Genomic DNA, 13,703 nt, shown 5'->3' with positions numbered 1-13,703 from the left:
GTTAACAATGGTCTAGCAAGTTTGTTTTGACTGCAGTGACACTGACGTTGTCCATGTCTTCAAATCTTTGATAGACCTACACTTGTGTCGGGAGATCACAACACACTGGTTTCAAAGTTGACAGTCTACTGTTTGTGTTTTATTTGGGACTACACCTGTGATGCAATGCTTATGACAACTGATCACTTTTATGACTTTTTATTGTTTAATGTTTTAAAACATTGGTGAGGAGGGTGGCGGGGTTGTTTTATTTATTTATTTTTGGCATCAGGGTTTAATGCTTCGGGGGTAGAGGCAACACTATCAATGCAGTTTAAAAGATCTACGTTTCATCCATCTTTAAATCATTTCTCGCTTCACTGCTTTATACCACACTAATCTAAAAGACAACATTATATATACATATCTGATAACAACGAAATACACAAACTGATAGATGTGGTTCGATTCTAAGAGTTTCTCTAACTCACCAATGTCTACGTCACTGGTTGACACTTGACCCATTTCTTGTCATGATGTTCATTAAGTTTTTATCGAGGTTCTCAAGCCGCTACACGCACCCACTCATCTTTTATTAAGCTCTGCTGCTCGGATCCGATAGAATTTCTAGGTCCTTCACCATCTAGTAATATCAACAGGACACACCGGAAGCAGACTTGGCAGAAGTCTCAACTTTTTTTTCATTACGTCACTTCCTGAGCAAGGATGGAGGTCTCAAATAATGACACTTTCTGGGAGATTTTATGCTCTAGTTTGTGTGTGTGTTTGTGTGTGTGTTTGTGTGTGTGTGTGTGTGTGTGTGCTAGCGCATGCAATGGAGCCTTAATAAATGGAATGCTGAAACTTAGCATTAAGGTTGGGTTCAAATGAACAGTAAAAATTTGGATTAAAGAGTTGTCTGAGCTTGTTTTGATGGAGAAGGTAAAAACTAACATTAACTCGAGGGAAAACAATAAAGTAGAAATTCGTAATTTAAAAATACTAACAAAAGAAAAGTAAAAAAAAAAAAATTTAAATGAAGCTAAATGACGTTGGAAAAAAGATAAAACTCTGTAAAAGACTTGAAATAGAAAGAAGAAAATGATAAAATCTAAATCTATTAATTAAAAAATATTAGGAATTATAAAGTAGTGCTGCTTAATCTGGACTCCGATGTTGTCACATTATTTCATCTTTGAAACAAAAAGATTTCCATTTCTTATAGTGTTCCGGTTTATGTTTTAAAAATTAAGACTTCATGTTACGGCACGAAGTAGGTCATTCGATTGGGGAAATGCTTATTTTGAGACGTTTAAATTGAAGTAATAGAAATAATTGCCACCATTGTCAATTGAGTTGCTTGTACGGTCAATTAGTGAAAAAAATGTTTGCTTAAAATTTCATTAGCTGCATGTTATAGATTTTTTTTCTTCTCAAGATTTTTCAACTGTTATCTTCAAGCCTTGAACACATTAAGAAACTATCTAGCCTTGAACTAGTCTTCATTTTATTTCTGGAATGAGTCTGTAAGCTCGGACTTGTGTGATTCAGACGATAGTCTAGGGTTCGTACTCTGCCTGCTAATGTCACCTGCCGTCCTGCCGGATGTTTAAGGTAAAATAGCAAAAATCTTCATTTCTAATGGAACAAATCAAATTGCTATGCATAAATAAAAAGACATGCTTAAGGTTTTAGTACTATAGTGTTTGTTATGAAACGACAGACTATTTATTTTAGTTATTAATTTTTTGAAAATAAATATCGGGGCAGGGGGCGGGTAGGTTAGATATCCTGCCAATACCAAGTCCACAATGAAAGTGCAACAAACATTTAGGAAACAATCATATGTTGGTCTAAATCTCCTGCAGGACGTCCGGTGTAATGGTCAACTAGAACATATGATCTAAATCTCCTGCAGGACGTCCGGTGTAATGGTCAACTAGAACCTATGATCGTGTCTCCAAAAGTCTAAAAGCTTCTCATCACAGTCGCCCTCTTTAAACTCACACCAAGTACTTGTGAGTAAAAACAACCCTGGTTGGCCTCAGTGTCAAATTAAAACAGTGAATGGACTCCTCGATACAAGGCACGCCTGACAGAGTGAGCACATATGTCTCTCTGACTTATGGTTACAATTTAGCTGCCGAAATCATTTCCATTTAATGTTCTTTGGGGGAATAGGGGCAAGAACTCTGTCTGGATACTGATGGCAAGGGACGTAACTGATGAAACACGGCTCCCGGGAAATCACATGTAGATAGTTTGCTGTTATTTTTATATTTATTTCAGTTTGCACTACAAACACACACATGTGCATACATACAAACATACATTATACATACATACACATACAAGCACACAACATTTGTTAGACTGTGGTTGGGTGTCCATGGAATTATAAGAGCTGTCATGTCTCTCTGTCTCTCTGACCCAAATATATTGTTTCTCTTGAAACTTCCTCACTCAGTCTGTCTTCAATAACTATGTTCAATACAGTATCCATACTGTGTCTCACTGCAATATACACCTGTCAACGTATTTGCAATTAAGATTTAAATTAGTCGATACATATTAAAATTATGGTTTAGAAAAATTATTTCCAAAAAAAAGCCATCTTTGAACAAATCTTTTATCTACTGACACTGTCTGTCTGGTCAAAAGTGTGTTCACGTTTATTCGCCCACACCCCACCTCGGATCAAGCTGAAATTTTGTACAATTATTTTGTTGTACAATACAATAAAAAAGAAATTAACCAACTAGTTAATTAACTGTTGGTATTTAATGATTTTGTTTGGTATCTCTAGCAAGGGAAAGAAATTGTACTGGACTGATGTGGTGGTATAAATTGAATTAGCCTCCTTTGAAGGTCGCCGCTTTAAAGTTTGAAGGTAATAATGGATGAATATAAAACTTACGTTCATAAGCGATTCGCTGGCAGAGTGTTGAAGGTAGTGGCTTGAGGAGGCCATAACCCTCGAGTTCGAATTCAAGTCGTTCACCTTTTTTAAAATAAAAACATTTGAAAATCATCAGATAGCCCGTTCTTTCTCCCCCACCCCTTTCCAAGTGGTTCAGACAAGTGATAGGATCATAGCGTAATGAGAAAGCTTGGAAGCTTGATATCATGGAATTGCGCTAAACAAAAACAATTGGTAAAAGTATTTGTAATCATGCACATTTATTGTTGCTAGTCTACAATCTAGATTTTTTTTTCTAGATCTATTACAATTTTAAATACACGACTGATCCAAACTAATTGATACAACTACGCTTCATATAAGCTTTTTTTTTTTTTTTAAAGTATTGTGTATGTTTTACTTGTTCTATTCGAGTCAAATCAAAGCTCTATGAAGTATGCACTTCTAGTAAACAATGATCAAGGGTAGGTAACCGAGCTTTGTCTACTCACTTACTTTACCTTTACCTTTACCTATCCCTTAGTCTGTTGGACCGTTGGGGCACCAGGCAAGATTTATCGACCGTCTTTCTCCATTCCTCCCTTTTTTTTTTGCCTTGTTTAGAACCTCTCTCAATGGCAGGTCTGTCCATTCTTTAATGTTGTCCTCCCATCGCTTTTTCTGTCTGCCTCTTCTTCTTTTACCTGGCACTGTTCCCTGAAGGAAGGTCTTTGCGAGCCCCGTAGATCTTTTAATGTGGCCAAAGCACAACAGAGCAAATCCTAAACCTCAGAATACTCTGTGAGAAATATCTCCAACACCAAGAGAATCTTTTCCATGTCTTTATTGATTTCAAGAAAGCTTTCGATCGAGTATGGCACGGAGCACTCTGGGCGACAATGGAAAAGTACAACATTAATAAAAACATAATCAAAGTTATCCAGAACCTCTACAAGGATGCCACCAGTGCGGTGTACTTCAACAATAATATTGGGGACTGGTTCAAAACCACAGTTGAAGTAAGACAAGACTGCCTACTGTCACCAACACTCTTCAATATCTTCCTTGAAAGGATAATGGAAGATGCCCTCGAGGGCTATGAAGGTACTGTTAGCATTGGAGGAAGAAGAATTACTAACTTGCGCTTCGCAGATGACGGCCTAGCAGGGACAGAAGAAGAACTAGCTGACCTGGTGATGCGCATTGACAAGACTTCCGCAGCATATGGCATGCATATAAATGCCGAAAAAAACTCAAATTATGACCAATAGCCATCAGGGCTTTAAAAGAGGCATCAGTATTGGAGGTGAAAAGCTAACTAGTGTTAACAGCTTCAAATACCTCGGAGCTATTGTCTCAGATGAGGGAACAAAACCCGAATTATTGGCCCGAATAGCACAGTCCACAGCAGCCCTTTCAAAACTTAAAATAATATGGAAAGATAAGGGCTTAGCCCTCGGCACCAAAATCAGACTGATGCGCTCTCTGGTCATGGCCACATTTTTATATGATTACGAGTCGCGGACGTTGAATGCAGAGCTTGAGAGGAGGATCCTAGCAATGGAATTGAGATGCTACAGAAGGATCCTAGGCATCACATTCAAAGACCGCATCACAAACCAAGAAATCAGAGACAGGGTTACTGTAGCGATCGGAGCCCATGATGACCTGCTAACTATTGTGAAAAGACGAAAGCTTAAAACCTTTGGCCACATTACAAGATCTACTCACTTAAGGTCAGAAATTATTTGTATCGTATGAATATAATACTAGCACAATCTTTAATTGTTCAGGCTTCCTCGTAAATTGTGAACTGATATTACGAAAGAATTATAGTGTAAAATATCCACATGCTTAATAGCAATAAATGTCAGGTATGCATTGGATGCTATCTTAACAGCTTTGTGGTCACCCTGACTCGGTTTGTTATTGACCACTTCTGATAGAACCAGACTGGTTCTGTCTCCCAATCTTGTCGTAAATAATCACCAGTTAAGGGCCATTACTCTGTCAGAGACGTAAAAACTTCCCATTAATTCCGGTCCAATGAGATATTCTTTCTTTGCATTGCTTCTAAAGTTGAAAAAAAAAACGATATTATCCACAAATCCATTAGGCACCCACGCGGCACTTTTGAATGTGGGTGGGACATACAGAAAAAGACATTCCTATATGAGATTAGAACCACTTTAATTTACATAAATAACAGTTATTTCATGTATTCACTCACCGACTTTTATTACGTTCTATAAGACTACAAAATATAATACAAAAGTCAATCTTCAGAGTTACAGAAATTTATATTTCGACCTTTTTCAAATGAGGAACTAAAATCCTTTCATTAGTAAGAGAATTGTAAAGTTTGGTTATTGACATTGGGTTGGGGATCAACATTTGCTTTCATTTAGTTTGAGATATAGGACGTTTAAATGAAAAAAAAAAGAAAAAAGTCAATAGAATAAAGATTATCAGCGATGCACTTTATAGCAAGGTCAGTTCCATTTGGTAGGGTCATTATTTCCTCCCCTTATCTCCCCTTATTCTGTATCCCTCCATATCTACCTGATTGGCCCGGCAAACTTATTTTTAACCCGATGATGTGTTGACAAAGAATGAATTCGATTGAAAATAGAATTGTTCGTAGTAGTGGCCGCCTGGTATAACTGAAAAGAGGAGACGCTCTATCTCTTTGTTTTTTTTTTTAAAGACATTATATCCCTTATTAAACTTAAAATATAATAAAATACTTTTTTAAAAAGGATGCCTAACATTTGGTAATTCCCGAAAGCTCAAGTCTTTCAAGAACGCGATAGTCCTTTCAAAACTCTAGATCTAATGGTTATTGTATTTAAAAAATTATAACGGTCACACTAGAGTTTTCCCCATGTGGCCAACGAGTTAGTAATTCTTTTCTCAGCGATATGCATAATATCATCAACTGTTAAATTTATAGAAAAATAGTTAGAGCCATTTTCGAGATCTGAGTCAGGCAGGTTCTTGGCTGGTTCCATGTTTATCAGATGGTGGATTGAGCCACTGGCCTCTAGCGACTAGCGGATCCAAAACTTGTGAGTGTGTGTGGGGGGGGGGGGCGATTTTTTTCCCCACCCTTACCCTTATCCTACAATAAAACAAACACACACACTCACACACACACACACATTTCTTTAGCATCTCTCAAATGAAAGGTCAGTAAAGCACACACTGTTTTAAATCGCCCGTTGCATCTTTGATGACAATAATGTGCCCACGCTTAACACACTTTTAACCGTAAACAACTGAATGGCTGATAAATCAATCATTGAAGCTTGACTCTTCCAGCAGAACAGTTTGAAAGAAGACACAGCCACAACGTAGTCCACTAGAGTCATATATATTTGTTTTAAATTTGTCATTCATAGACCTAGATCTAGAGAGGCACCTTATTTAGGATAACACATCTCCGCAAACGTATTATACATACATCCCCCCTAAAAGAAACCCCGCCCCTTTCGCCCTGCCCTTCATCGGATCCGCCATTGGCTTGAAGTCATGTTGCTAGAACTACTTTTACACCGTTCCACGACAATTCGTTCACTGACATTTCGTTCGCCGACAAATCGTTCACGACTTTTCGTTCACGCGACTATTCGTTCCACAGACATTTCGTTCACCCGACAATTCGTTCACGCGACTATTCGCTCACGGACTATTCGCTCACAGACAACTTGTTCACCGACAACTTGTTCACCGACAGTTGGTTCACGACAAATCGTTCACGCGACAAATCGTTCACGCGACTATTCGTTCACGGCACGGACTAATTGTTCACAGACAAATCGTTCACTGGATAGTAACATATTATATATTCTTGTCCGAGTTTATTTAATTTCATTGTTGTTGTTGTTGTTGATATTTTGTTAATGAGGACAGTATGTGATAAAAAATTATACTTAAAAGAAAAAAAAAAGAGAGATCTTACAAGCAGCTGAAAAATGTAAACGGGCCCTCACTTTACTATAGGTAACATTTTTACTTTCACCTTTAATATACCTTTACACCCCCCTCTTTTTTTTCATCTACCGGGAATCTACCCATTCATCTGGATACTCTAGTTAACACCTAGTTGAGTGCTAGTCAGACTGGCTCCTCTGGAAGTCATACAACTTTATTGGACATTGCCTATACACATGTTCAATCTGTTAACATTGAAAATATCTACTAGACACTAGTATAGTACTTTTCATCAAGTTTAAAAGAAGTTTTGTTTTATTTTTATTTTAGTTAACTTGTTTCTATATGTGACCACCCATTGGTAGACTAATTTTATTGATTGGACCTCAATAACAAATTTATTGAAACAATTTTATTTTGTTGTATTGCGATAAATTATAATTTTTTGATAGGGAACCAAAATATTTCCTAGTGTTGTATATGTAATTAGTTTTTTTTTTCTTAGGTGTCTTAATTGATAAGTATTAACCTTAGATCTGTATCTAGTATGTGACGTTCAGAGTTGAACAGTGAAACCATATATATTGTACTAAAGCTAGTACCATTGTTAAAAATCTAAATTATCTCTCGTAAAAACACTGAAAGGATTGTAAAAAAAAATACTAGTGTGTCTGAGCTAGCCAGGAAAACCAGTGACTTGGCAGAATGCATGACGCGTAGGACGTAATCATCTTCTTTTTTGAAGAAACGTCTGTATTATTATATAAGGTAAGATTTGTTTTTGTTAATAAGATATCAATAAAATGGGTATGTTAATTAAACATCTGGACCGCTATTAAGAAGATAAGCAAATATGGGTAGGTCGAACAAGACTACATGATGGACATGAGTGTAAAAGAAGGCCTACATGTTGAAAGTAAAAATGTTACCTATAGTAAAGTGAGGTCCCATTTAAATGTTTCAGCTTGCTTGTAAGATCTCTTTTTTCTTTTAATTATAATTTTTTATCACATACTGTCCTCGTTAACAAAATATTAACAACAAACAAACAAAAATTTACAAAGAATTTCGGATCAGGGCCGATCTCTAGCAATTTTTTGTTTTTGGAAATATCCAGCGTAGCCAGGATTTTTTTCGGGGGGGGGGGATTTCCCCCCCGCCCCTCCCCCCGAAAACAAAACATATATGTTTGTTTGGATGGATGTGTATGTGTGTGTGTGTGTACATAATTAATCTCTATTACATTCTGACCCTTCATTCTTTTGGAAGACGTTTATTGTGTCCTTGAATAAGTTCTTCTTGGAGTTAGTGAAAAAATTGCAGACAAGGGGTCTGGGGGAGCGTCGAGAGCTCCCCCAGTGCGGGGCATAGCCCCGCCGCCAAGCACTATTTCTGGTATTGAAAGCCAACAAAATGTATATTCTGAGGTACCTATAGTGCATTATTTTGCTATTAAAAAGTTTTATTTCAAAAACCTAATGTGCTATTCTTACTGACTTAGACCCTCCCGCGCCGTTAGGCGCATTTGCTGGCAAGCTGTTTCCACAAAAATCTGTCACTGGCAATGTCCAAACCCTCTTCCCACCCACTCTGAGGACCTCCATAAAAGTGTGGCGCCAAGTTGTACTAGGATGTCATCGCAACTCTTATTATGCGTAATTCATTTTGTCGGAGAACATGTCCCGCAAACCTCATGCGACGCTCTGTCACAACCTTACTAAGGGGTCGACTCCCATTTCGGCATAGGATTTTCTTGATTTAGACCCGATCTCTATAACTGACTTCTAAAATCTGTCTTAGCTATCTTTGTAGAGTCACATTTAGTGCTTTTCAATTTCATTGCACTTTATTAATGGAGCCCAGCCACCGGTAGTGTGTAACTTCTCTTGACTACGATTTTGGAATTAGGTGACTATTTTGCTTTAGATGTTATATCGAAAAGGAGGTTTTATCGTCAAAATCATCTGTAGGGGTTTTAAACTAAAATATATCTGGAGTTTTTTTGTTTTTTTTTAAATTCAAAACCACATTTAGCTATGGTTATAGAATTTGGTGACTGTAGTTTGCTTTAGAAATAATATTGAAGAGAGAGACTTTCAACCCTAAAACGCTCGGTAGGGGGATTTTAAACTCAAAACTATCTTTTAAACGCCATCTGGAAGAGAGGGGTTGAAACTCAAAACCCCCCATTGGCTTGGCTACGCTCAAAGAATTTTAGAGTGTAATTTGCTTTTTTTTTTATATTGAAGAGGTATTTTTTAGCATCAAACCCCTCTTAAGGGAAATTTAAACTCAAAACACCCAATAGGCTTGGCTACGCTCATAGCATTTTGATTGCGAAATTTGAATTCTTTTTAATTTGAAGATTTATTTTTTAGCTTCAAACCCCGCTGGTGGGGGGTTTAAACTAAAAACACCTTTGGCTATGCTCATAGCATTTTGAGTGCGTAATTTGCTTTTTTTTTATATTGAAGAGGTATTTTTAGCTTAAAACCCAGCTGAAGAGGGGTTTAAACTCAAAACCCATTTGTCTACGCTCATACAATTTTGAGTGTGCAATTTATCTTAAATTTTGGAGAGGGGTTGAAATCAAAATCTTCCTCAGGTGCTCTTGGAATTTTGGGATTGTCGTTTGCATTTTTTTTTGTTTTATAGAAGTGGGGGATTTAAATGCAAAACCCCCTTGTAGGGGGTTTCAAACTCAAAACCCCCCTGGTAAGGGGTTTTAAACTCAAAACCCCCTGGTATGGGGTTTCAAACTCAAAACCCCTTGGTATGGGGTTTCAAACTCAAAACCCCTTGGTATGGGGTTTCAAACTCAAAACCCCTCTAAACCCCCTGGTAGGGGGTTTCCAACTCAAAACCCCCTGGTAGGGGTATTTAAACTCAAAATCTCTTTGACTGTGGTAGGGCAAGTGATGGTTTAGTATTAAAATTTCACCTAAAATAAAAAAAATTAAAGCAAAAGATCAGTCACTAAACTCCGACACCCCCCTGCGAGGGGGGATTTCATTTCGGGGGGAGGTTTGAACCCCAAACCCCACCCCCCCGGCTACGCCCATGTCCAGTGAACGATTTGTCTGTGAACGAATTGTTAGTGAACGATTTGTCGCGTGAACGATTTGTCGTGAACCAACTGTCGGTGAACAAGTTGTCGGTGAACAAGTTGTCTGTGAGCGAATAGTCCGTGAGAGAATAGTCGCGTGAACGAATTGTCTGGTGAACGAATAGTCGCGTGAACGAAAAGTCGTGAACGATTTGTCGGTGAACGAAATGTCGTGTCCCCCTTTCACTCATTTAGTCTCTGGCACCAATCAATTTGTCATACACGCAAACATCTTTATCATCCTCTTTCTTTCCTTCTTTCTTTCGCTCGCACTAACAATCATGACTATTGACTAATTATAAGTTTTCATGGGTCACATTTCCTGCTCATTCACCTAATTAATACTTGGATCTAATTAAAATGGTCACTTCTTAACAAAATCACCTTTAGGCACTAAGTTCTGGGTTGGATCGTCTTCAATCCCGACAGTCTCTCTGGTAAATGTATTTCATCGCCATGCTTCAATCTCATGTGGTGCCCCAAGAAGCAAAACAAAACCTTTTAAGGTGACGTCAGCGGTTGTCTGGTGTGCGCTGACATTTGACATCGAGTGACTAATTTGTCTGGACATTTGTGTCCTGGCGGAGAGACTGGACTTACGGGTGCACGACATTCATTCAGTCTTGGAACTATTTTATGCGAGGAATAACAGCTCGGGGCGACTGTGGTATTACTACGCGGAGCTACAGACGAGAGAATTAGATTGAGATTCTTATTCACTTTTAGTAGAATGACCTTTCAACTCTTGTAGTTTTTTTTTGTTTCTCTTTTAGGAAAACTTCCGCATCTAAAAATTGACAAAAACACACACACACACACATGTACTTAAAGGATTCTTTCCGGTGTCTATAGAGATAATTCTATTTCAAACCAATTCCAACATAGAATTTTAATAAAAATATTATGCTGTACAAGATTAGTATATACATTCGTTTAAGAGACCATCGTTAGAAATTGAATATTGATGTTACTAATTAATTGTCAAAAACTTAAACTATGTGAGAATAAAGTATCCTCTAAAAAAGAGGAGCCAAATCTTATTTCCCTTGCGAAGCTCAAGCTCAAGATAGTTTCAAATAAACAAGTTACATAAGAAATGAATTTTTTTGTACAAATAGCAGGCTCATAATCTATCATTTTTTTTCTCCTGTTTATTACGAGTGACGCTCCATAATGTGAAGGAGTCCGACCAGTCAGCTTTAAACAATCCAGTTCCTTAATTAACAATCCAGTTAATGATTTCTACATAAGCCAGTGCACAAAGTGTTCATTGACGTCTAATTATTCATTCAATTCTTTACTGAATACAAAGAAACATTTGAGTCAAGAGCGGGGATTCCCACTGAAACCGTGGTCAAAATAAAAAGGCGTAAGCCAATTTAAATGTGATAATATTTTAAACGATTATAACGCCTGTGTGGTTAATTATGTAGTTATTACTTTCGCAAAGATATACTTTAGCTGTCAAATTTCTAGGAAAATCGATAGAGCCAGTTTCGAAATACCCATCCAGTTTCCAGTGGCCAGTTTCCAGGCAGTATGAACCCACAAAGAGTTTAAAAGCTAATAGGAAGAATTTCATGGTCTAGACCAGATTCTCACAAGTTTTGAACTGAACAAGCAGATTCAAGGAAACCAGTGAGAAGTGAGGCTGTAAAGAAATTGTGGAGCATTTTCAACAAAGTTTTCTCTCACTTTCTCTCTCTCCATTGTCCAACAGTCGCTGAGATGTCACTGACACATGGATATAGACCAACCTTGTTCGTAGATGCTGGATGATTATGTCACTGACACACTGGCGGATCCAGAACTTTGGAGTGGGGGGGGGGCGATTTTTTTCCAAACCCTAACCCTAACGCCCAGTAAACCCTATCCCTATGCCTAAACGTGCGTGCAGCATATATATTCGATATATGAGAATGAAATAAGACTGTTTCTCAATCTTCGGTGAAAAAAAACTGAAAAAAAACAGTCATGTTGAGGCCTTTCTCTTGCAAGCTTGGGGGTCTGGGAGAGCGCTGTAAGCTTCCTCAGTGTGGTTAGGGGCGAAGCCCTGACACCCAAAAGCGTTTTCTTGCATTTTTCACTGCAGAAACGCATTCTCCTGACATCTACAGCTCATTATTTATCAGTGGGGTTCGGGGCGAAGCCCCAACGCCAAAAGCGTTTTCTAGCACTTTTCACGGCTGAAACGCATTCTCCTGACATCTACAGCTCATTACTTATTAGTGGGCTTCGGGGCCAAGCACCGACGCCAAAAGCGTTTTCTTGCATTTTTTCACGGCTGAAACGCATTCTCCTGACATCTACAGCTCATTACTTATTAGTGGGGTTCGGGGCGAAGCTCCGACGCCAAAAACGTTTTCTTGCATTTTTCACTGCAGAAACGCATTCTCCTGACATCTACAGCTTATTATTCATCAGTGAGGTTCGGGGCGAAGCGTCGACGCTAAAAGCGTTTTCTGGCATTCTTCACTGCAGTAACGCATTCTCCTGACTTACAGCTCATTATTCATTCTATTATAAAGGACCTTTTGAATAATGTGGAAAAATATTCTAATATGAATTTATAGTCCCTTAATACATTGCAAATACAACCGATTTGTTCTTTGAAAAGATTAGGTACCCCACATATTTAGATTAAGGCTTTGAGGATCGCCGCCGAAAAAAAAATTCGATTAATAATATTCAATATAATTATAGCATAAATTGTGAGTTATAGTCCTAAATTGTTTTAACTAGAAAATATCAGATTGAGTAAAGGATGAGTAATGGATGAGTATGTCATTGACACATGGATATAGACCAACCTTGTTCGTAGATGCTGGATGAGTATGTCATTGACACATGGATATAGACCAACCTTGTTCGTAGATGCTGGATGATTACGTCACTGACACATGGATATAGACCAACCTAGTTAGTAGATGCTGGATGATTATGTCACTGACACATGGATATGGACCAACCTTGTTCGTAGATGCTGGATGAGTATGTCATTGACACATGGATATAGACCAACCTTGTTCGTAGATGCTGGATGATTACGTCATTGACACATGGATATAGACCAACCTAGTTAGTAGATGCTGGATGAGTATGTCATTGACACATGGATAAAGACCAACCTTGTTCGTAGATGCTGGATGATTATGTCACTGACACGTGGATATGGACCAACTTAGTTTGTTGATGCTGGATGATTGTGTCATTGACACATGGATATAGACCAACCTAGTTCGTAGATGCTGGGTGATTATATCAATAAATATAGAGTAAGTTTTCAGTTTTATTCAGACTATCTCTCTGTCTATCCAAAAGGTGCAGGCCTGATTCAAACGACAAGATAACCAGTGAGGCGAACTGGTTGAGGTAACACGTGGAGGTCAAGGTCACACACCATCATGTTGCCAGAGTGCCTTCTTCCCATTTTTTCATTTGTTTGAATTTTTTTTTTTCGATCGTGATTTTGGTGTGCTGAAAGATTTTGGTATTGAAAGGAAAAATAAAAGAATTTGGTTCAGGGGAGGAGAAGGGGGTTGTTGTCTGGCTATTCAATCAACTTGCTTGTCATTCAAACTTCATCCAACTGGGAACATTTTTTCTCTCTCATGACATCTCCCAAATAACAACCTGATAGTTTTATCATTTTCTTTGTTAGATCTTATCATTTGGACGATCAGCAGATGAAATGTTTCTGTTGGCTTTTTAAAAATGTAAATCAATAGAAATTCATTTAAGTTTATGAAATTCTCAGCATCAAGAATATCAACAACTAAATCAGGC

At 37.9% G+C, this 13,703-nt stretch overlaps 1 protein-coding gene across 5 annotated transcripts in view; it reads left to right on the top strand.

The window, feature by feature from the left end:
* Positions 1-13,703, top strand: part of LOC106052257 (zwei Ig domain protein zig-8-like) — a 142,709-nt gene that overhangs the window by 22,696 nt on the left and 106,310 nt on the right. Inside the window, exon 2 of one of the 5 annotated variants that reach the window (XM_056023424.1) lies at positions 1,418-1,593. The exons of the other annotated variants lie outside the window; for them this stretch is intronic. The gene's annotated coding sequence lies outside the window, so the exon portion shown is untranslated. The remainder of the gene's footprint in view (positions 1-1,417; positions 1,594-13,703) is intronic. 5 annotated transcript variants of the gene reach the window in all.

This window comes from Biomphalaria glabrata, chromosome 1 (assembly GCF_947242115.1).
Source record: "Biomphalaria glabrata chromosome 1, xgBioGlab47.1, whole genome shotgun sequence".
NCBI classification, from domain to species: domain Eukaryota; kingdom Metazoa; phylum Mollusca; class Gastropoda; family Planorbidae; genus Biomphalaria; species Biomphalaria glabrata.
This window is presented reverse-complemented; position numbering and strand designations above follow the sequence as displayed.